Raw genomic sequence first — 25671 nt, forward strand, 5'->3', positions numbered from 1 at the left:
TGTAGCCATCACTAATGAGGAACTCTCAGAGAATGAACAAAAAATAGAATTAGAGTTTTGCTCTAGACTTAGTATACCGTGTGAGTCAATTACTCACCTTGGACTGGAACTAAAATAACTATAGGTCACACACAGGATATTCATTAATTATCCTAATTAATATCTATATAGTTATAATATAATAAATATCTCACATTAAAAGTATAAAGAAAAGGTAAAACAATTTGGAATTGCTTCCCAGATAGACCGGAATAAGAAAAACAAGAAAATTATAGATAAGGCTAAGAGCATAAAAAGGTGAAATGAATAGTGCCAGCTTACTATTGACCCCCTCACCTGTTGGAATCGCCCTCGTTAACCACACTAAAAGTGAACACCTCCAAAGAAGCCCTCGCTAGTAACACCTGAGCTGTATTTTGATGATGTCAAAGGGGATTGCACTATGTTCAAGAATTTAATTGTGATCTGGGGTATACGAGAGAAGAAGGCAAGGCGGGGGAACGATTTATCAAAAGCATAGGAAAGAAATAATAGTGCACAAAGGAAGGATGTAAGAATGTTAAGGTGGGGATTTCGGCGTCATGGAGGACGACAAGTGGGAGCGAATTACGCATAATAGGGTTTAAAAGTGAGGATCTTATAAGAATTTAAATAGATAAACTAAAATAAATCATATTGTAGGTTTTGTTGTTATCACTATTTATTGTGAAATGTTACTAGGATTTAAAATAAGATTTCTAATAAATTCTATAGGATAACTTCTAGTATAATGAGCAATATTAATAATATCTAGATATCTTCTAATATACATTAATACATTTCAAATTTAGATTTCAAAATATTTTATGGATCTTCATCTTACGACTGATTAAGTAATCAGCTAAAGGATAATTTAGATAATTATCTATTAAAATAAATTGTGTTTAATAAGGAAATAATCTTTTTGAAAAAAAATATGTTTTCGAAAATGAGAAATTTTATTTTTTACTGTATTGTGGGTGGCAAGGGAGTTACACGAATCTAAGGTTTTCTGTACCTAAGTTTACGAAATCTTAATAATAATATTTTTTTATTATATATATATATTAAGTTTTAAATTATTCTATTTTAAGAATTTGTTAGAGTGCTAGAAGAATCCTGTTGGATATGGGATAGATATATGACTTATAAGTTAATTTAAATTCTCTTCTAAACTTTTTTTAAAAAAGTTAACATAATTTTTTTATGCTTATAATTTAAGCTTACTAATTTCATAAGGGTTGTTACATTAAGATTTTTGAAAGAATGAAAACATGATATAAATAATAGGGTAAAGGTGCATTTAGCACCCCCAACTTTTTTAGAGGTGCACCTAATACCCCAAAGTATCTATGGGTGTAATTTTTACCCCAATATAATTATTTTGGTTCAATTTCTCCCCTCCGCTAACAGTCTGCCAAACGGATGATTATTTTTGCCGGATAAGCAATTTATTTTTTAAAAAAATAATGACACCTAACCATAAAAAAGCCACCTGTGCATTTTATTTCCCGAAAGAATGATCTCCATCTCAAATGAACGAAGGTTTTGGCTCTGCAAAACACATGTGAGGAGACGCGATTGAGCAAGGAGAACTGGGTGACAAAATCAGCGGGGTGCGGGTGAGGAAAAGCCGCCTGTGTAATTTTTATTTTTATTTTGGAGAAAAACACACCTGATATGAGCTTTAGCGTTGTCGGTTTTCTAAAACTCCTTGTGCGAAGACACAGGCGACAGGGAGAACATGAATACGGTAATCTAATTTTGAACGTTTTTCTAGAAACTTCAGGAGGAGATCGGCTTTTTTCTTCCAAGTGTGTGGCTGTTTGGCGAACTTTAATTACCATCTCTGAATCTGAAATTTTTCTGTTTCATAGAACTATTTGCTTTCCTTTGCCACATGTTTCGGCTTTCGGCTTCATGTATTACATTTTCACTATAATTTGGTTCTATTTTAAAAAAATGGTGGCAACATACAAGAGCAACAATTCCCATATAGAGACGGACTTATACTAACCAAGCTCCCAATAAAAATCTAATAAAAGAACAGAGCAAACTAATGACTTATGTTATTCACGTTCTTCGTCTATGAAGGCACTTGTTTCCCTTAAGAGTGATATGGGATCCGGGGAAAGGCCAAGATGATACGAGTGTGGGAACATCAGATTTCGCCATTTGGCCGATAAACATTTCATAAAAGAACAGAACAAACTAATGACTTATTTGGAAGTTTCATTGCTAGGTGCCAAGAAGAGAGAAAATAAATTAAAACAAAATGGAATTTCTGGTCCTGTTGAAAATTTGGAATATTGTCTTTTTCTTGAATACTCATGTCGGTCTCATATATATGGAGCTTGAGAGATGACGTGAAGTGAGAGATTTTAAGTAGAGGCCATTTTGGGATTTTTTTTAATTTAAATTTTTCTATTGTCATCGAATGGAGTAGCAGACTGTGAAGAGATGAACAATGAAAATTGAACGGCAACAATATAGCATCAGGAAAACATTGTTCATGATTAACCAATTTAAGTGAATAGGAAAATAACAAAAACAAAGTATAAAGTCACTAAAATAATTTAATACTTATCTAAGTGATAAGTGATGACATAATAATAATCGATCAATGTAATATATAATCATTTCTAAAAGGGTGACATAATCCATGGTGTCAAAATGCACAACCTTTGTAGACCAAAATATACATTTATATATTACTACAAAATAAATAGGTCTATAAGCCATCAGTTTTTGAGTTAGTCTTCTGTAAAGCAATCCTCCTCTGTCCTTCTGCTTGTAGTTGTGAATTAGTTAAGCACGGTTGTCCCATCCATCTTAAGCCCGGTGGTGTGAATGGAAGTTGAGTTGGATGTGAGACTCTTGCACCATCATTAATGAGTGCAATTCTTCTTTCTTGACTATTATTTGAATTTTAGTGATAGCTCTTCCTCATCTCCTATTCATTTGGTATTGGGAAATGTGTCCCAAGCTTAGCATAATGTTCCATGTAGTGTTGACCAGTCCCCTCTTGTATTATGGTCTCGGATGGCATTCCAAGGTAGACCAAGGCAAAAGAATTAGGCAATAGCTAGCTAGTTATTACTAGATGAATGCATACATGCTTATTTCAATTAGATCCCCAAATAACAAGCAAGAGAAAAAAAGGAACTTACATTTAATACAGCTCGTCCTATGTCTAAGTCAACTCTAATGCCCATACCACACTCAACTCTCTTCTTGTGGGAACTTCTTATTGGTTGAGATTGTGCTTCTTCAGTGACCTGATTTTGTTGAGTATCTTGACTAGCCGAGCAATTAACTTTCTTGGGTCTTCCTCTTTTTTTTCTTATTGTATTTTTGTTTGTTGATGGAGGACGCTACATCATTTTAAAAAAAGATTTGAAAAATGCAAAATGGTTAAAAAGGGTGACAAACCAATGAAGAATTATTATTAAACTAGGAAACATGCCAAAACTAGTTAACAAAATACTTTAGGATACACTTACCTCCTTATAGGTTGATTTGTTGTGCCCTTCTTGCCTATAAATACTGCATCTACTTCTAGAACTTGACTTTGTCAACTTTTTAGTTATTGGTTGTTGCATTGCAGCCTCATCATGAGGAGCATTTTGTTAAACAATCCCTACCCTTTTCATCCTACTTGCTCCTTCAGTTCTCTTTCTTTTTTTCTTGGGTTTTCCAGGCAACTTACATAATAGTAGGGGGTATATAGACTGAAAATTCTCTATCTTCCAGAAATTTTTATCCTTAACAGGTTGTAATTTCATGTCATAACTAGCCAAGTATGTGCTCTTATTATGGTATTTGGATATGTGACAACTTGGTTCAATTTTGGTATGATAAAATGCACAAATTGTATGTTGGCAAGGGATCCTCGTTAATTCCTATACCCTACAAGCACATAACTTCCTACCAAGGAAAACAGTATGTTTATCTGACCCCTTCCTTATTTCATATCCTTCATTCTCATTGAAAACTACTCGACAACCCATAGCCAAGTGTCTATTGGACTCAAATAGTTCAACACATTTTGGGCTAAAGTCACAATTCCATTTTTGTGCAATTTTGACACTATCAGCCCATTTAATCATCAACTTCTCTCTTATCCCTTCAAACATATGAATAACAGGAAGATACCTATATTTGTCTATCCATACATTCAAGCTTTCACTTACATTATTGTCCACAATCCACGATTGAGACCTATTGCTAAAATATGCTCTTACCCATTGTTGTGGACCATAGGACATAGCTGATTTTGCTGCCTCCTTGTTCAACCCTCCTAGTTGTTTTAGGTTGTCCTTAAACTGCTCATCAAATGTGGTCCACACACAAGAAAATTTTTTTTTCCTGCAGCTCAAGTCCCCTCTACCATTTGCTCCAATTTGTATAAATATGTCTAGCACATAACCAATGCTCACACTCAGGTAGAACCTCTTGAACAGCCAAATACAGTCCCTAAAAATAAAAAGCTCAATTTAGAACTATGAATATGATAGAATGAAATATTGTGAAGTGATTACAAGTACCTTTTGCATATCAGACATTAATGTGACTGTTGATCCATCCCCAAGATCTAATGACTCTTTGAGCCATTGCAAAAACCATTTTCAATTTACTTTATTCTCTTGTTGAGTCAATCCAAATGCAAGTGAATATAAAGAATTATTTGCATCAATCCCTATTGTGCGAGAAGAATTCCTCTAGCTTTATCTTTTAGAAAAGTCCCATCCAACCCAATAAATGGCCTACAACCAGCCTTCCACCCAATCTATAAACCATGCAAAAATAAACAACCAATTAATTCGTACATACATATTTAAGGTATTATAGTAAATAATTAGAATAAATAAAACCTATAGACATCAATCTTACCTTGCAAGCATTAAAGCAAACATACATTCTATTAAATACTCTTCTCCCATTCTCTAAAGCTTCTTTGCTCACTTCCACACTGATATCCAAACCTGGGTTTGAGCTTCTCAACTCATTGCAATAAGCTTCTAAATTTTCAAACTCATCCTTATAACTTCCTTCCATTTCTTCCATTATTAACATCTTTGCTCTTTTGCATTTATGGAGGCTCACATGCAACTTTAAGTTAGCTTCTACATCTTTTTTCATATCTCTTATTTTATATTATGGTCTCTCTTGAATCTTATTTTTAAAGTACCCAGCTAGCCACTTTGCACTGGCTCTTGGGTTCTTATAAATCCTAAGGCATCTGTGCTCATAACACAGAGTTTTTACTTTTAATCCAGGGTTGGCTCCCTCTTTTGAAGCATACAAAACGAAAGGACATCCCTCTTGACATATAGCTCTCACTTTCAAGGACTTACTCTTGGATAATCTGACTTTAACCCCATACATTATTGCATATTGGTTAATGGCCTTCTTCAATTCTTCATGGTTGGCAAATGTCATTCCCAACATGAAAAAGGGTCCTTTGTTTATGTCATTATGATCAATCAACTCCCTTAGTTCATCCTCACTGTCAAATTCTTCAATTCCTAACTTCTCCTCATCACCATTAGATTCTTCACCTTCTGAATCTTTCTCTTCACCCTCAGATTGCTCATTTAATGACTCTATTGCAGCAAACAAAATCAATTGTAATACAATGGATAATGTAACATAAAGCAATTAACAAATTCGTATTGCAAGGTCTTGTTTGCCGCAAATAACAATTAACAAATAATATAACATAAAGGAATTAACAAATTCTCAGTGAGATAGATCCCAAATAAATTCAGAACCATTTTAGGGTCCTTCAACTATGACACTTAACAAGGTCAGAGTCAAAATTGTCTAGCTATTCCTAGCGTACAATATATATGATAGTACTGTTGAATATGGTTTAAAAAATCGAATTTATGTTATTAAATATGATGGTGTTGCTAAATATGGTTCAAAAAATTGCATTTAAGTTATTAAATACGATGGCGATGCTTACAATAAGTGAAATCAGTGGGTTGATATAATGCTAAATTTCCCATGTACGAGGCTTAACTAGTAATGCAATTTGGAATTTAATTTCTCACATGAAATACTTAGTTATTCACATAAGGAAGAAATTATGAACAGAGCAAGATCCTTCAATGTATTAAACACAACTACATTTGAGTGTGAAAAGTGATTAAAAGATCAATACGGCGGAGGAAGAATAAGCCAATTCAAAAAAAATAGAACAAGCAATTAAGAATCATAACCAGGTTCTGAATAGAATTTACAAGTACCTTCCATGCTTTTCTTCATCATGAAATCCACATCATCGCCATTAACCATCTCCACGTCATCTTTGTGCACCTCCCATGATCTTTGTCTACACCCAAATCATCTTTATCCCAGTCCACATCATCTTTAAGATTCGCATCTATAATCATTTTCTGAATAAAAGACAAAATCTTTTTAGTAAGATCCACTTTCAATTGAGGGCTTTCATGAGATTTCACTACAACATAGAAGGAAGAATCAAACTGTATAGTATAGATGAGTTTTACTTGATTGTCAATGCTTTTCCTCACACGCACACCACTGACTTTGTCGCCTAGTTCTCCTTGTTATCTTCGCACATATGTTTTACAAAACCTAAACCTAGCTTTATATCCCATTTGTTTTTTCAAAAAAAAAAAACAGAGGTGGCTTTTTCATGCTTAGGTGTCATTATTTTTTAAAAAATAAATTGCTTATCTGGTAAAAATAAACATCCTTTTGGTAGATTGTTAGTGGAGGGGAGAAATTGAACTAAAATAATTATATTGGGGTAAACATTGCACCCATAAATATTTTAGGGTGTTGGGTGTACCTCTAAAAATAGTTCGGGGTGCTAGATGCACTTTTACCCTAAATAATATAAAGGAGAAAGAGATGGAAATAAGTATTAAAATTGTATTTGGTTGCTAGAGTGCAAATCACATTATTCAAAAAATCTTTTTTCATTCCATTATACCAAACGATCAATTTAAATATATCGATCAAGGCTGAATCAAAATTAGGAAAAAAAAAGACTACATAAACAAAATGATAGTCGGGTTAGGTAACAAGTGACTCACATTTTTAAGCAAATTCTTCAATTTTCATTAAAAAATTATAGGACTTCACTCAGCTAAAATCTAAATTAATTAACAATATAGATATCAGTTGACTTTGGCAAATCAAACAAAATTATTTATTGTATCTACACATCATCATTATCTGCTTCTTATCTAACTACCACTACTACAAAAAAGACATTTAACTGCAGTTAAAATGAGCTTTTCACAGCGGTTTTGAGAGTGACGTCTATGCCATCAACATAAAATGCAGAGAATTTCATAGCGGTTTTAAGAACTGTTGTGCTATGTGACTTTTCATGGTGGTTATATAAATAACCACTATGAAAAGTTTTTTTTTTTTTAGTTTACCTTTCATCAAATTAGGATGGAATGGGGGAACAAAGCCCCAAAGGAAGAGGTTTGAGAATTAATTAACCAATAACTTGTACCAATCAAAAGCATTTTGATTGAGCAAACATAGATTTGTTTCCCACCGTAATAGCACCACTTAGTTTCACCTTCAACTACCAGATTGAAGCCACTAAGATTTAATAAAGGTAAAATCAAAGACTCAAATATGATAAACTTCATGAATTTTAAGCTGTCAAACTCTGATTTACAAAATGAGGGAGAGAGAAATTGGATCTATTCAAGCTTTCAAGTATCAAAGTATGTTTAAAGAAGGGGAGAGACAAAAATCAAATCTATTTAAATTCATAACAAGCATCATATTTTTAATCAAAGAAAACAACCAAACGACGAAAACTATGAAACCCATGAAAAGAATGGAGGAGAAAAGATGAAAAACTCACAAATAAGAATAAAGACGATGAGGCGATGGCGACAACAACAGCGACAGCGACAGCAATGGTGATGGAAGAACATGGCAGAGACAATAGAAGCAAAGGATAAATGCTGACAAAGGTAGGAAGAGGGAGAAAATCAAGTAGGGACGAAAATGGGGAACCATGAGCTCTGACTGTGAAAAGTGAAAACTATCACACGAGAGATAGGGTTTTAAAATTCTGATAGACTTTTTAAGAAAGTTATTTCAAAAACTGCCATTGAAAGTATTTGTTATGGCGGTTTTTTTAAAAACTATCGTAAAAATACTTTTCACAGCAGCTTTCTTAAAAACCACCATAAAAAGAACTTTTCATGATGGTTTTGTCACATCCTGAATTTTGGATCTAAAAATACCAAAATTAGCATGAAATGGGCAGGCTACTAGACCTTTTTTGGTAAAGGTCTCAAAGATTTCCTGGAAGGACAGAGGGATTCTTAGGGACTAAATTGTAAAGGGAAAGTTTTCTGGGATCGAGAAAAGAGAAAGTTAGAGACTCTGGTGAAGTCTCGAGGCCTAAGAATGAGAAATAGGGATAAATATAGGCTAAAGGTTATGTTGGAGGTCTCAATGAGATGAATTTTGAGGTTAATCCAAACCAAGGGCAAAATCATAATTTTGCAAAGTTTTGAGCTGGTAAGGGCCAAAAATAGAACTTATGCCCAAAAATCCCAGAAAATAGAAAATGGTAAGTTAAGGCCTGAACACTTCAAAATTTTTTTAGAAAAATAGGAATAAGGTTCAAAGGCCTGTATGAGGCTAAAAATGATAAAAATGCCCTTGGAAGGAAATTGTGGAATTCTCAGGGTTTTGACTGATTTGGAATATTTTCAAAAATAAATTATTTAAAGTATAGAGAGGCTTTAGATAATCAGACAAAATGGGAAAAAAATACTTGAGAAGTTATCACAGGTTTTAAAAATAATTCCGTTCCCAAAAAGCAAAGATGTTGGCTTTAATAGAATTTAAAGCATATTTATACACTATCCGGGAAAAGTCAAAGTCAAAGGTCTAGAGATCGACTTTTGACTTAAGAAAAATTAGAGGAATTCCCCGTGATGAATAAATAGTACTGGTACCTGGAGACAAATTCTTAGAGTCGTAGACCGGTAGAAAGAATTCGGTCAAGTTCACTCTGAAATAAATATTATTAATTATTTTAATTATTTTAATGGAGGAACAAGGGAAAAGCATCACTCTCTCTTTGGGCATATTATATAATGCCATGTGGATTTATTTGAGGTGAGAAAATAGAGCCATAACATGTCCCAGTGGCCCCAGGAAAGTCAAAACCCCAAAAAGTACCCTATACGGTGCAGAATAGCAAGATAGGTGGAGGAATGCCTAAGGGTTGTATTTTGCACGAATTTTATATTAATTTCCTCCCTATAGAAGAGACAAGTGTATGGTTAGTGGGAAAAGAAGGTATTACATGTACGGCGTGTACGGTCGGATGCAAGACACGTGTACGGTCGGATGTAAGACACATAGACAGTTGGATTAAAAGCATGTGGCTTGATGATGCAAGCATGATGTCATCAATATGATGTAAGCATGATGTCATAGGACACATGTCATCACAAGATAAAAAGAGAAAATGGATAGTCCAGATCAAGCCAAATATTTTTAAGATCAACGGCCCAGATTCAGTCTTATTTTCTATAAATGCTCCCTTCCCACCCCTCATTTTCGTGTAAGCTCATGGAACCATAAGGAAACTCTTTTAAAATGGATTCTAGAGAGAGAAAGAAGAAAGAAGGAGAAAGGCCAAGTGACCCCATGCAAGATCAAGCTCCAAAACAAGGTATGTTCACGGTTTTTAATGTAGTTTTTACCAACTCTTATTGTTGTTGAGATTGGTTATGGATTTTTGGGAGCTTGAAACTCTAAGGGCACATGCTGCATGAAATTCTTAAGAATAGGAGAAGATAAAATTAATGTTAGAATAATGTTTAAAGCTAAAGGTTTGAAAGGAATAAGAATCAAGTGGCTTTATGTTGAAATTGGTTAAATTTCATGACTATGTAAATTGAGTCGTATTTCGATCAAGGCTAGTTCATGGGGAAGGAGTTTGATTTTGATTACTTTGAGCTTGGAAATGGATTCTACATGCAAAATTGTGTGGGAATGGCATGTAGAATTAATTTTAGAAAGGTTGGAAATCAAGCTCAAAAGTTAGAACTCAATATAACTCAAAGAAAACAAAGTGTTGATGTTATTGATTACCATGGCTCTAATGAATGAATGAAAATGATGTGTTGATGCATTTAGGATCATGGTACATTGAGAAAGATGAATGGCAAAGGTTGAGCAAACAACCCTAATGGTTGGTAGCAAAGGGAGCAAAAGAAAGTAAAGAGAAAGTTTAAAGACACAAGATAGCAAACTTTATCCTACTCTTATGTGCTTGGTATTTGCTTGCATGTATGACATGTTCTGTGTTTATATGGTTTTATGAACTCATGCATTATGATTGTGAATATGTTTGAAATGTGTCATAGGCCTATGTGTTTTATAGTTAATGCATGATGATTACCAAACATGCCACCATGTTATAGAAATGTTAAGTTGCAAGCATGTTATAAATACCAAGCTTGCCATGTATTTTTGGGTGGTTATTGTTTGCTACTAAGATTCTCCCGAATGTCACCCCTCTCTAACCAAACATTTAGGTCAAGTATGATGGACAATGATTGCATGAAGGAGAGCATGAGAAGGAAGGAGAAGAAAGTGGAGAATTATTCATGTCAATGAATGAAGCTTTTGGTTAATGTATAATTCTCCTATTATGTAAATTATGTATATGAATGCCAATGATGCAATGTATTTATTTAGAATGTTTATGGCATGAATGGAAATATATAAGAATGAATGGGAAAGAATAAAGCCAAGCTATGCGTGCCAAAACAATAAAAAGAATTAAAGCAAGAATTGTCTAATGGATAAAACGTAGGTCCTGGAGCAGTTAGATTCCAGCTCCAGTTTGACCTACCACATGTATGAGTTAAGCCATGAAATTTGGTATGGTTAAAGTACACATCTTGATCTTTAAAACAAGAGGTAGATCACCTAAACTGGATATGTGTGCTAAGAGTTATGCTTGGTCAAAGTTAGGGCAGAGAAACCAAAACGTACAGTTTTGACTAAATGAACAGTAAAGTTTAAGGAATAAATTGTACAAATTGGGCAAGGATAAGTCCAGTTTCATAATGTTTTCCTATAGAGAATTGAAAGAGGCTTCAAGTAGAATTTTGGAGCACCTTAATATGGATTTTATAGAATTGGTTATGATTTTTTAAGTTAGACGTGTAATATGAAATTTAAACAATGAATAGTAACCTGAGAACCAAACTGTAAATTTTCAATCCATGGGCTTGTTTCGTGAATCGCTTAAACCGTAATGCTTCCAAGCACGTACTCTGAGGGGTTAAAGAAAAGATGTTTTATTTTGTTATCAGAACCTGGTTCTGGTAATTGTTTAAATGGAACAAAAGATCTGGTAAAAGCTCTGACAAAGGTATAAACGGAGCACTGGTTCAACCAAAGCCTAGTATGGGTGAAATCTCTATCAAGGAAAGTGATGGGTTATCAGGATTAGTCCAACTAAGGTTATGAGATTGAGGTGATTCTCTAAGGGAAATGGACATAGAGGAGAAGTAAGGAATGATAAAATGTAACCTAAGAGATAGGTAGTCATTGCTAAGGGGCTCCCCCTCAGAAAAGGAATGGTTGAGCTGAGAAAGCTTGACCGGGGTTTGAGTCAAATTCAAAGGACTCCCCTAGAGGATAGTGGCTAAGAGTACAATAAGCCAATTAGGGGTATGAGTCAGTGCTCTAGTAGGGGAAACAAGTAGCAACCTAAACCTTAAGTAATCAATGTGACCTCGATAGAGGCAAGATAACAGGATAAGATGCTTGAGATTTGTTCAAATCCCTGAATAGAGGTAGAAACTCTTAAGGGATAGTAGACCAAGAGGGATAGAGATAAGATAATATTGAATAAATAATCGATGATGAGTTAGGTGCTTGGCCTAGACGCCACGCAGCAAGGTGATTGAATATTCGTTGTGTGATGTGATCAGTATATGATGATCAATACCTGACCATAGGAATGATTGGTCAGAAAGTAAAGAAAGTTAGAAAGAATAGAGCTAAGCAAGATTGCTCTTGAGGATAGAGTTGAATGAAAATAGATGGGAATGTGATAGTTGATGGTTACACTGGAAACTGATACATAGAAAGAGATAAATAAGTTCCCAATAATGCCTAGAGCCTGATGATGCTTAGATATACCGTAAGGGGACTAGTGAGTATTCCTTTGTATCCCTAAGGCATTAATGAGAAGTGTGACCATAGCACTCAGGCCAGTAATGAATTTAAGAGGTGAGATTCCTATAGACAGATGCCACTACCATAGTAATCAAATGAGTCAGGTCGAAAGGCTCCCCTAATAAGGATTTGACATGCAAGAATGTGTTGGGACAGAGATTAAGTAACCGACAAGTCTTGGCCATAGAATGTCTCTCAAATTGGGAGGTGGTTCTTTGACGCAGAGTGGACACCGCTCTATTAGGAGTGAGCTATTCTTTGAAGGGAAGGGAAGGAAATGGTTATGATGGGGTTGACAATGTTATGAAGGTAACAGCGTGTCCTCTCGAAGCAGTAGAGTTGACGTCGTCCCTGTAAAAGTGTTATGTCCTCCATCAAGGTAGGGAAAGTGGTTGAGTATACATGCTCTGCTGTGAGCAACACGTCTTTCCACGGCAAGAATAACAGTAGCCGGGGAAAGGCTCACGAAGTTAACTTTACCCCAATGAGAGCAAAGTTGGCCAAGAGCAATGAAAGGATGGAATACCTAAAAAGATGATAGAGATGATTTTTCAAGACTTCTCCCTGTAAGATGAGAAAGTAAATCATAAGATATGGCAGACTAACATGGATACGATGACAAGCCTAAAAGGCCATGGTTGTGAGCCAATGGCCTGGAGAATTAAAAGAGCATAAATAAAAGAAAAATAGCCTGAGGTAGCTAAAAGTAAGAGAAAAGGAAAGGCAGGAAAGATGAATGATTTTAGAGTTGACAGAAAGGATTGAGTAAGGCCTAAGAAGACAATACTAACATTTGTGATCAGTCTTAGGGAATAATCAGTCAAGTTACCAGTTGAGGGTAGGTGACTTATTCCTTGACTCAGTCCACTGGTCTAAAGGCTCCTAAAGAGTGGATATGGCTCAGGCAGAATGGACAAAAAATCTAGGGTCATAGTAGATCCTGAAGAGGCTTACGGGAGAGCGCGGTAGCTCTTAAGGTCACAGTAGACTAAGCCTAGAAGAAGGTTATTGAGCCAGAAGGGTGGTATCTCTTTAGAGCGTGAGAATGAGATGACCGGGGATGAGTCTAAGATGAGAAAACCTCCTCAGGTTGGTTACTTAGTACAGAGAGAGTACCCTTAACTTTTCCACAGACACTATTATTGTTGAATAGGTCGAGTTTAATTCTGTTCTAGTCAACAAAAGAAAGTGAGGAAAGTAAGAATTAAGAGAACCACAGGCTGTAAGTCCTAAAGGTTATGTATTCAGGCAAGCTATATGTGAAATAAGAATGTGAAAGAAAGAAGATAGGCCCTTAAGTAAAGATGAGAATGACAAAATATGCCGAAAAGACCTAATAAAGGCAGTGTTAAAGGAACTTAAAATGCCATGGTATAGTAAAATATCATGAAGATAGATACACTGTCATGGCATTATCATGAAAGAGTAGGCCTAAAGTATAAGAAGAATACGATCAGTGATGATAAGATACGTAAAAGCAAAAGCCATGCCCGTATAATTGACAGGAAAATAGTGAACAGAAAGCTATGTAAGGATGAATTCCAGGATTGAAACCTGGCAATGAGGTATAATGTAAGGATAAAGAGGCCAAAGTTGAGTATAAATGAAGATGTTCTCCTCAGTTAACCTCTCATTAACGTTAAGAATAGAGGTTTGACCCGGAAATTTCGAGGACAAAATTTCTTTTGAGAGGGGGAGATTGTCACATCCTGAATTTTGGGTCTAAAAGTACCATAATTATCCTGAAATGGGTAAGCTACCAAACCCTTTTTAACAGAGGTCCTTGAGATTTCCTAGAAGGACAGAGGGATTCCTAGGGACTAAATCTCAAAGGGAAAGTTTTCTGGGATTGAAAAAAGAGAAAGTTAGATACTCTAATGAAGTCCCGAGGCTCAAGAATGAGAAATACGGATAAATGTAGGCCAAAAGTTATGTTGAAGGCCTCAATGAGGTGAATTTTGAGGTTAAGCCAAACCAGGGGTAAAATCATAATTTTGTAAAGTTTTGAGCTGGTAAGGGCAAAAATAGAAATGATGCCCAAAAATCCCAGAAAAATCCCAGAAAATGGGAAATGGTAGGTTAAGGCTTGAACACTTCAGAAAAATTTTAAAAAAATAGGAATAAGGTTTAGAGGCCTATATGAGGCTAAAAATAACGAAAATGCCCTTGGAAGGAAATTGTGGAATTTCCAAGATTTTGACTAATTTGGAATATTTTCAAAAATGAATTATTTAAAGTATAGAGAGGCCTCAGATAATCAGACAAAATGGAAAAAAAATACTTGAGGAGTTATCACAGGTTTTAAAAATAATTCCGTCCCCAGAAAGCGAAGATGTTGGCTTTAGTATAATTTAAAACCTATTTATATACTATCCGAGAAAAGTTAAAGTCAAAGGTCAAGAGGTTGACTTTTGACTTAAGAAAAATTAGAGGAATTCCCCGTGTTGAATAAATAGTACTCGTACCTGGAGATAGATTCTCAGAGTCACAGACCGGTAGAAAGAATTCAATCAAGTTCACTCCGAAATAAATATTATTATTTATTTTAATTATTTTAATGGAAGAACAAGGGAAGAGCATCACTCTCTCTTTGGGCATGTTATATAATGCCATGTGGATTTATTTAAGGTGAGAAAATGGTGTCATAACATGTCCCAATGGTCTCGAAAAAGTCAAGACCCCAAAAAGTACCCTATACGGTGCAGAATGGCAAGATAGGTGAAGGAATGCCTAAGGGTTGTATTTTGCACCAATTTTATATTAATTTCCCCCTATTTTAATGCCAAAATGATGAAGGAATATAGAAAAGACAAGTGTACAATTAGATAGGAAAAGAACGTATTACGTGTACATCTGGATGCAAGACACGTGTACGGTCGGATGGAAGACACGTAGACGGTCGGATGCAAGACACATGTACAGTTGGATTAAAAGCATGTGGCTTGATGATGTAAGCATGATGTCATCAATATGATGTAAGCATGATGTCATAGGACACATGTCATCACAAGATAAAAAGAGAAAATGGACAGTCCAGATCAAGCCACATATTTTTAAGATCAACGGTCCAGATTCAGTCTTATTTTCTATAAATGCTCCCTTCCCACCCCTCATTTTCGTGTAAGCTCATGGAACCATAAGGAAACTCTTTTAAAATGGATTCTAGAGAGAGAAAGAAGAAGAAGGGAGAAAGGCCAAGTGACTCCATGCAAGATCAAGCTCCAAAACAAGGTATGTTCACGGTTTTTAATGTAGTTTTTACTACTCTTGTTGTTGAGATTGGTTATGGATTTTTGGGAGCTTGAAACTCTAAGGGGACATGCTGCACAAAATTCTTAAGAATAGGAGAAGATGAAATTAATGTTAGAATAATGTTTAAAGCTAAAGGTTTGAAAGGAATAAGAATCAAGTGGCTTTATGTTGAAATTGGTTAAATTTCATGACTATGTAACTTGAGTCGTATTTCAGTCAAGGCTAGTTCATGGGGAAGGAGTTTGATTTTGATTACTTGAGCTTGGAAATGGATTCTACATGCAAAATTGTGTGGGAATAGCATGTAGAATTAATTTTAGAAAGGTTGGAAATCAAGCTCAAAAGTTAGAAGTCAATAAACTCAGAAAACAAAGTGTTGATGTTATTGATTACCATAACTCTAATGAATGAATGAAAATGATGTGTTGATGCATTTAGGATCATGGTATATTGAGAAAGATGAATGGCAAAGGTTGAGCAAATAACCCTAATGGTTGGTAGCTGTAATTTAGAGAATGAAAATTGTGTATTTTATTGATACTTCAATTGGGTATTTATATACAATAGAGGAGCCTAGGTATTAATAGCTCATTACTATGAAATCATATCATATCGTATCCTATATACTAATTACAGGATATTTACATATCTTATAATTTCTCCTATAATATCTCTATACTCCCCCTCAAGTTGGAGCATAGATGTCAATCATGCCCAACTTGTTACAAAGATATTCAACTCGAACCCCATTGAGAGCTTTGGTGAGAAGATCACCCAACTGGTCGCTGGATCTGACATGTCCTGTAGAGATGAAGTTTTCCTTGAGCTTGTCTCAGATGAAATGACAGTCAATCTCAATATGTTTCGTTCGTTCATGAAAGACCGAATTCGAAGCTATGTGTAGGGCTGCTTTATTATCACACCACAACTTTGCTGGTAACGAGATTTTAAGACCAACCTCTTTTAGTAGCTGGTATATCCAAACTATCTCACATACAGATTGCGCCATGGCTCTGTATTCCGCTTTTGCACTTGATTGTGACACCACATTCTGTTTCTTGCTTTTCCAGGACACCAAGTTGCCTCCTACAAAAACACAGTATCCTGTAGTAGATCGTCTCGTGGCTTTCGACCCACCATGATCAGCATCACAAAAGCACTCAATGTCTGTGTGACCATGATTCTTGTACAATATCCCACGACCCGAGGATCCCTTCAAGTAGTGTAACAATGCTCTAAGGCTTCCCATTGTCGGACAGTTGGCGCAACCATAAATTGGCTAAGGACACTTACTGGATAGGTGATATCAGGATGGGTCACTGTAGGGTAATTCAACTTCCCAATTAGTCTCCTATACCTCTCTGGATTTTCAAATGGCTTGCTCTTAGCAGCCTCATCAGGATTTTCACATGGTATGCTACCATCAGCATCAAGTAGAGGATTATAGACCATAGGGAAGCTGGTCGAGGCAGCCCCTAGTTTCCTAGTTTCTTTCAGCAGATCAAGAACATACTTTCTCTGAGTCAATAAGATGCCTTTCTTGCTCCTCATGACTTTAATTCCCAGAAAATACTTCAATGAACCCAGATCCTTCGTTTGGAAATATGAGTTAAGGAACGACTTGAGAGATGATATCCCCGAGGCATTGTTTCCTGTAATCACAATGTCATCGACATACACAACCAGTAGGATCATGCCAGCACTTGTTTGCTGATAGAACACAGAATGATCACACTTACTCTGGTGCAGGCCAAAGTTCTTCACAATAGTACTAAATCTGTCAAACCATGCCCAAGGACTTTGTTTTAAGCCATAGAGTGATTTCTTAAGGCGACACACCTTCCCACGCTCCCCCTGAGCAACAAAACCTGGTAGTTGCTCCATATACACTTCTTCAAGGAGATCACCGTTCAAGAATGCATTTTTTATATCTAATTAATGGAGATCCCAACTATAGGTAGCGGCCATGGAGATAAACAGATGAACAGAAGAGAGCTTGGCCACAAGAGAAAAAGTCTCAAAGTAGTCAATACCATACTTTTGAGCATAGCCTTTTGCGACAAGGCGAGCCTTGAGGCGTTCAAGTGTACCATCCGCCTTAACTTTAGGGCTCAACACCCACTTACACCCAATAACTTTCTTTCCTGCTGGTAAATCTACTAAGGTCCATGTGCCAGCACAATGAAGGGCCGCCATCTCTTCTTCCATAGCAGTACGCCAACCCGGGTGGGATAAGGCTTCATGAAGGGACTTACGTACTGAAATAGTATCTAAAGAGGCAACAAAGGCAAGAGAAACAGAAGGAAGGTGGTTATATGAAACAAAAGAAGAAATAGGATGGGCACAAGTACGTTTATCTTTACGAAGGGCAATGGGCAAATCAAGGGAGGGATTTGGATCTGGAACAGGAGGTGTCTCAGAGTTAATTGAGGGATCGACATCTAGACCTGGAGCAGGGTCAGGCTCAGGGTGCATGATGCTTGCTGCAGGATCAGATGACGAAGCAGATAATGGTGGAGCAGAATGTGGCGCAACAGTAGGAGTAGTTTCCTTCAAATGTCTAGTGTAGACCTAAGACAAAGGTGGTTGACCAGGTGCCAATACGGGAGCTGGTGCTGGTGGTAAGCTTGGACTAACAGAATATACCAGAAAGGTATCCTCTCTGCCGGTGGAGAAGGTGAAGCGGAAGCATTAGATGCAAAGTAGGCAACAGATTCCTGAAAAGTGACATCGGCTGAAACTAGATAATGATTCAAAGTAGGAGAAAAACATCGATAACCCTTTTGAACTCGAGAGTAGCCAAGAAAGACACATTTAAGAGACTTAGGGTCTAATTTGGAGACCGTGGGACGCACATCTCGAACAAAACAAACACAGCCAAAGATCTTAGGATCAATAGGGAACAAAGCTTTGGAAGGAAAGAGAGTGGTGTAGGGAATGTTACCATCAAGGACAGAGGAGGGCATGCGATTAATAAGAAAACAAGCTGTGGAGACCGCATCTGCCCAGAATGGTTTTGGAACCTGCATTTGAAATAAAAGTGCACGGGCCACTTTTAATAAGTGACAATTTTTTCTTTCGGCCACACCATTCTGAGCCAGTGTATCCACACAGGAAGATTGATGAAGAATGTCATGTTGAAGCATAAAAGAGCGAAAGGATTCAGAAAAATATTCTTTAGCATTATCACTGTGCAAGGTGTGGACAAGCGTATTGAATTGAGTTTTAATTTCGGCAACAAAAGTACAAAAGTGAGAGAAAAGCTCAGAACGATTTTTAATTAAATATAACCAAGTGGTATGGGAATAATCATCAACAAATGTGACAAAATATTTAAAACCACCTTTGGACTCAACTGGACACGGACCCCAAATATCGGAGTGCACTAACTCAAAAGGGGACGAAGCCCGTTTATTGACTCTAGACACTAACGGTAGACGATGATGTTTAGCAAACTGACACGACTCACAATCTAAAGACGACAAATGCTGAAATTGAGGATAAACCTTTTTTAAAGAGGATAAAGATAAATGACCCAAACGACAATGTGCTTCAAATGGAGTGACACCACTAGTACAAGCCACCGCACAAGACCCCTGATCACCAAGGAAGTAATGCCCACCAGATTCGTAGCCCCTACCAATAATCTTCTTCATCAAAAGATCCTGTATCAAGCAATGGTCAGGAAAAAGTGAGACCCAACAATTTAATTGGCGAGTAAGCTTGCTAGGGGACAAAAGGTTAAAAGCAAGATTCGGGACATTGAGTACATATTTTAAATAAATAGAAGGAGTAGGTTTAACAGTGCCAGATCCAAGGACACGAGAGTGGGAACCATCCGCAATTGTGATAACAGAAGGGTTGGCATAAGAATTATAGCTAGAGAAGAGATGACGGTTACCTATCATGTGGTCAGTAGCACCAGAGTCTATGATCCATTTGGAGGAAGAAGAGACAAGGGTAGTAGCCTCATTACCTGTTGCACTAGCAGTGCTCACGGGGGGATTTGCAAATTTCAATTGAGCATACTCGCAGCTGAGATAGTAACCATGTCACTGGTTGTTGTGGCCACATGGGCAGAGCTCTGTCGTTGTTGTTTGTTTTGCAGCTTACGACATGTGCGTTTAGTATGTCCCGGTTCCTTGCAGTAGTAACATATCACTTCCTTGGGCTCCTGATTACCACCTCCTGGTTTCGGACCACTACGACTAGGGAGCCCTCGATTGTCATTCTGGCCTCGACTGAGTAATGCACTAGTAGGTGGAATGGGAGCTGAGGAAGGGTTTTGTTCAATTCTCAGTACACGAGAGAAAGCTTCTTCAAGAGAGGGGATGTTAGCTCCCGACAAAATTTGTGATCGAGCAGCCGCATATTGGGATGGCAGTGCAGTCAGAAAACTCATGGTGGCCATCTGCTCGCAGTGAGACACATTAACTTTCCTATCATCAGAAATAGGCATAAGAACATTGAGCTCTTCATAGGTGCTTTTAAAATCCATAAAGAAATTTGTGAGGGAACGGTCAACTAGCATCTCGGACCGATAGAACGATCTGCAGACCTCGTAAATACGAGAGATGTTGTTCTTTCCTGAGTATAAGAGTGCCAAATAATCCATTAGTTCTTTAACAAATTCACAATGAGTAATAGAAGGCATGATCTCACTATCAATAGAGTTACGAAGTTGTAACAGAAGCCGTGCATCATCTCTTAACCATGACTTGCGAGAGGCATCCTTTTCATCAGGAGGATTGTCAGTCAAGTGATCTTCCTTCTCAATGCTCCGAAAATAAATACGAATAGTCTTACTCCAATCTATATAATTTTTTCAAGTTAGTTTGTGTTCAGTAATCTTAGTGACTACTGGAACCACCTCAGGGACAACATACTTGTTATCACCCATTAGGATAATAATTATCACAGCAACACTAATCTGAAGGGAATTGAAAGACGACGCGCAGCGGAAAAACTTAAAAAATTTTATAACTTTCAATCCCTTGCCCGGATCTACCGATCGTGTTTAAGTCAGGTAGTAAGAAGTATTACCTTCGGTGTTCGGTTTCCGAGTGGCTCGGTGATTCCGCCGTTCAGGATGCCTCTGCTCGCCTCCTTTATCGTTCGAAGTCGACAACTCCGGTCGGCTTCCTCTACCGGTATCCACACGAATAGCTCTCCGATTACAGACGGCTTGCTAGCGCCCTTTTGTCTGTCTAGGGTTTTCAGAGAATCCGTCCACTCTTATCTCTCTTAGGCCGTCTATTATTTGTTGGTACTCTCACGCTTAAAACCCTAGCTCCTCATATCAAATATATAGGATGCCATAGGTTTAATGAATAATATTTAATTTCGAAATTAACTCTAAATTAATTCCAAAATTAATACAATATCAAATATTGCCTAATCAGATAAGAGAACAATTAAATAAATATGGTTTAAATTAAATCCGTCTCACAGATTTAATTCACCTATTTATTTAATAAAGAGATGACGGAATTAATTTATATATATTTAATTTATCCTTATAAATTAAATCTAACAATTAATATCTCTTATATTTATATAATATATATATACACGAATTTATATATATATATACACGTCCACCCTATATTATTCATTGAATCTGGACATATCTTAGATTCAATGAATCTGGACATCATAACTCGTGTTGGGCTATTTTGTGTGCGACCCTGTAGGCCCATATGAAGTTGGTAGTGGGCCATTAACTATAATGACTCACAAGTCGTAAGCGGTCTCTAGCAAGACATCACGACTACCCAAAACATATGAGGATCATTGAACGATGCAACCTTTCATACAACCATATCGCGTCCCTTTTGTCACACGACATTTTGGTCATGGATAAGGCATGGAGAACGTCATCCTCCTATTCATGACCGTTACTTTCTCGATCCCTGAGTAGTCTGAGTATAGAAACGAAACTACCTTTCCATTATAGTATGGCCATACATTTCTCAGACTCACTCATCAACGGGCCCGGTAATGTCTCTCTACGAATGTGAGGGACAAATTCCATCTTGACCATTCACATTCCTCCGCATGAAAAAAAACACTAAGCCTGAACATAGTCTTTATGATCACTCGATCAAAAGTGACTTTTGACTAGGTCAAAGCTAAGCGTTTCTCATGTAGGAATCCATGATGATCTCAGGTCAAAGGGCACAGTGACATAGTTTGTATATGAGAGAAGCTTATGACTTAACCCATGCAGCTCTCTCATAGTGGGTCGGTCCAACACCTTGTACTCTTACATGTGCCTATGACTTTAATTTATATCTCTATATATCTTTAAAGTCATACTGGTCTTATTTCATCTTTGCTGCCACATAGATGACCGACCAGGGACATTTAGGATAAACCATGAGTTATCCAAGGATAGTCATCACAATAAACATGCAAATAATATGATAACGTAATTAATAAATTTATAAATTAACAATGTTCAAAACATAATGATTGGCCCCTAGGGCACAATTTCCAACATAATCAGTCAAATGGATCACACTAGGGACCACAGAATAAAAAGTAGATTAGAATTCCACAAACCAGAGCGCCAACGCTTTCTCAGGAAGCCAAAAGTGCTCTGAATCACACCAAATAATGGGACCCAGGAAGTAGAAGCGGCAGGGAAGGGTCAGAACAGAAGCGACGACGCCGGAAAATGAGAGAAGACGCCGGAAAAACGCTGCGACGTGACGGCGCGTGAACAGTGCAGCAGCGGAGGGTGACGGCGCGTGAAGGCCACACGCTGCTCAGACGGCAACAAGACTCCGATGGTTGATCGATCGGGACCCTGCGACCTCCGTTGACCGGCGCATGTGCACTGTAGAGGACGGGAGGCTGGAGTTCCGTGAACAGTGTAGGGACGGTGAACAGTGCAGGGACGCTGGACGAACCGGAAAAAAACGTTTTTTTTTTAACCTAATAAACCTGCTCTGGTACCATGTAATTTAGAGAATGAAAATTGTGTATTTTATTGATACTTCGATTGGGTATTTATATACAATAGAGGAGCCTAGGTATTAATGGCTCATTACTATGAAATCATATCATATCGTATCCTATATACTAATTACAGGATATTTACATATCTTATAATATCTCCTATAATATCTCTACAGTAGCAAAGGGAGCAAGAGAAAGTAAAGAGAAAGTTTAAAAACACAAGATAGCAAACTTTATCCTACTCTTATGTGCTTGGTATTTGCTTACATGTATGACATGTTCTGTGTTTATATGGTTTTATGAACTCATGCATTGTGATTGTGAATATGTTTGAAATGTGTCATAGGCCTATGTGTTTTATAGTTAATGCATGATGATTACCAAACATGCCACCATGTTATAGAAATGTTAAGTTGCAAGTATGTTATAAATACCAAGCTTGCCATATATGTTTGGGTGGTTATTATTTGCTATTGAGATTCTCCTGAATCTCACCCCTCTCTAACCAACTATTTAGGTCAAATATGATGGACAATGATTGCATGAAGGAGAGCATGAGAAGGAAGGAGAAGAAAGTGGAGAATTATTCATGTTAATGAATGAAGCTTTTGATTAATGTATAATTCTCCTATTATGTAAATTATGTATATGAATGCCAATGATGCAATGTATTTATTTAGAATGTTTATGGCATGAATGGAAATATATAAGAATGAATGGGAAAGAATAAAGACAAGCTATGCGTGCCAAAACAATAAAAAGAATTAAAGCAAGAATTGTCTAATGGATAAAACGTAGGTCCTCGAGTAGTCAGCTTTCAGCTCCAGTTTGACCTATCACATGTATGAGTTAAGCCATGAAATTTGGTATGGTTAAAGTAAACATCTTGATCTTTAAAACAAGTGGTAGATCACCTAAACTGGATATGTGTGCTAAGAGTTATGCTTGGTCAAAGTTAGGGCAGAGAAACCAAAACGTACAGTTTTGACTAAATGAACAGTAAAGTTTAAGGAATAAACTGTATGAATTGGGCAAGGATAAGTCCAGTTTCATAATTTTTTCCTATAGAGAATTGAAAGAGGCTTCGAGTAGAATTTTGGAGCACCTTAATATGATTTTTATAGAATTCATTATGATTTTTGAAGTTGGACCTGTAATATGAAATTTAAACAGTAAATAGTAACTCGAGAACCAAATTGTAAATTTTCAATCTACGGGCTTGTTTCATGAATCATTTGAACCGTAATGCTTCCAAGCGCATACTCTGAGGAGTTAAAGGAAGGATGTTTCAAGTTTTCTAGATAATAGCCGTAAAAAGTAAAATTTACTTCCCTATAATTACAAAAATACTACCGTCATATTTTTTTTCCAGTTTTTTTTATGACCACCATAAATTAGCATCGTGAAAAATCTTTTTTATAGTAGTGTGCATTTATGTTATGTGTTGGGGTTAGTAGTTCTTTTTTTTAAAAAAAAAACATTTGAGGTCAAAATTGTGATGGTAGTGGTAGCTTTCCGCAATCAAAGCACTATACATCTCAATCCCAAAAAAAAAAAAGCACTGTACATCAAAAATATAATTTTTTGCAACGATAAAATAATATTATATTTAGCTTGTTTTATTTTATTTCATTTTAAAAAATAAAATATATTTCTTCTTTAATGTTTAAATTTTGATATATGAACTAATTTGAAAGAATTTTGATTAATTTAATAAAAGACTTGATACTAGGGATCACTCATTGTCCTTTACCTATTGCGAGTAATTTAAATATTCGCTTCTTTATTCTTCTTGCGACCACATCGAAAGAAACATTGGCACATAAAAACTTATAAGTAATATTATTTTGATTGAAAATCTAAAACATTATCATTCGTTTATAAGTTTATTACGTTGGCACATATAACATGCTGAATATTTAACTCATACTAATTAAAAATAAAATATTTTGAGGATACTTCATTCCGTTTTGTGAGAACTTCTTGGCCGAAGCTCTGCTTTTTTCCCTATCCATATTAAAGGGCAAGCTATAACATGAAAATACACCCCCAAAAAAAAAAGAAAAAAGAAAAAAAGAGGTGAAACGTTATTGATTTAATGAATAGCGATCGGCGTAGTGTATCACGATAGCCTTTTGATGTTATAAATTTGTTTAACACTCTATTTGATTTTTTATATTATAAAAATTTAAAAACTGTACATCTTTAGCTTTTTTCTTGTTTAATTATATGATGTTAATATAATTAATTATCCATTATCTTACTGACTGCTTATGTGTATAATTTATAATTACAAAAGTGGTAAGTATTGATGCAAAATAAAAATAAATTTCACAAAAAAAAATAATTAAGTCAAAATATGAAAAATTATTAAGTTAAAAAATATTTTGAAGATAAGAACTCAATTATAAATATGTAAATTATAATGATTAAACCTGAAATTAAAAATGATAGCACCCTGGAAAATATCTGTGGAGATGTATTAAGTGTTTATTAAAAAAAAAAGAAAATGAGAAGAAAAATACCTGTTAAACTTTAAAAAAACAAATAAGTCATATTGATTATTCTTGTAACAATTTTTCCTACTCCTGTAATAATTTTGATGTGTCAAAATCTGTTGAAATTACCTATTTATCATATTGAAATTTAACATGTATTTTTTTTTTTGCCATTTTTCCTAAAAAAATAAATTAAATTTTCTTTAGTTTATTCAAGTTTTGTATTACGGTTAGGTCCTTTAAACATAATGTTCAGGCCATGTGCATGAAAAAAGCTTTGTTGGGAGAGGCGAAACCTACTCTGGTGATCTCTATGTCTCAGAAAGATTAATCTTTAGCTATTGGCTGGGAGTAGCACAGGGTGTCTGCCAAAAAAAAAAAAAAAGGCTCGTGGGCTTTTATACTGACCTGCTTCTTGGTCTTTCAAAGGGCTCAAGAAGTAGCTCGCGTGAAGGGCTGTATGTATATGGTGTGATCCACTCATATCCTTATGTTCAGCTGGGTTCTTAATGTTTCAGCCCAAATTTTCTCACCATAGCCCAGTTATTCTTTAAAAAATCAGTTGACAAAAATAAAAAATATGAAAATTTCATTCAAGTTCAACACCCAAATAAATTGAAAAGCAAATGATTGACTAAATAAGAAAGCAAGCAAGGTAAGACATTCATCAAAATCAATTTCATCTTGTACTCAAGTGTGTGTGACTATATATATA

The 25671-nt window shown here is 36.0% G+C and overlaps 1 long non-coding RNA gene across 1 annotated transcript; it reads left to right on the forward strand.

Moving 5' to 3' along the window:
- The first annotated feature begins 3792 nt into the window (after positions 1–3792).
- Positions 3793–16514, forward strand: LOC114754319 (uncharacterized). The gene is made up of 3 exons (XR_003741149.1): positions 3793–3803; positions 16068–16072; positions 16344–16514. It is a non-coding gene; the product is annotated as an uncharacterized LOC114754319 (long non-coding RNA).
- The last annotated feature ends 9157 nt before the right edge of the window (positions 16515–25671 follow it).

This window comes from Neltuma alba, unplaced genomic scaffold (genome assembly GCF_004799145.2).
Source record: "Neltuma alba isolate B1F8T4 unplaced genomic scaffold, ASM479914v2 tig00010128_pilon, whole genome shotgun sequence".
In the NCBI taxonomy this organism is placed as follows: Eukaryota; Viridiplantae; Streptophyta; class Magnoliopsida; order Fabales; family Fabaceae; genus Neltuma; species Neltuma alba.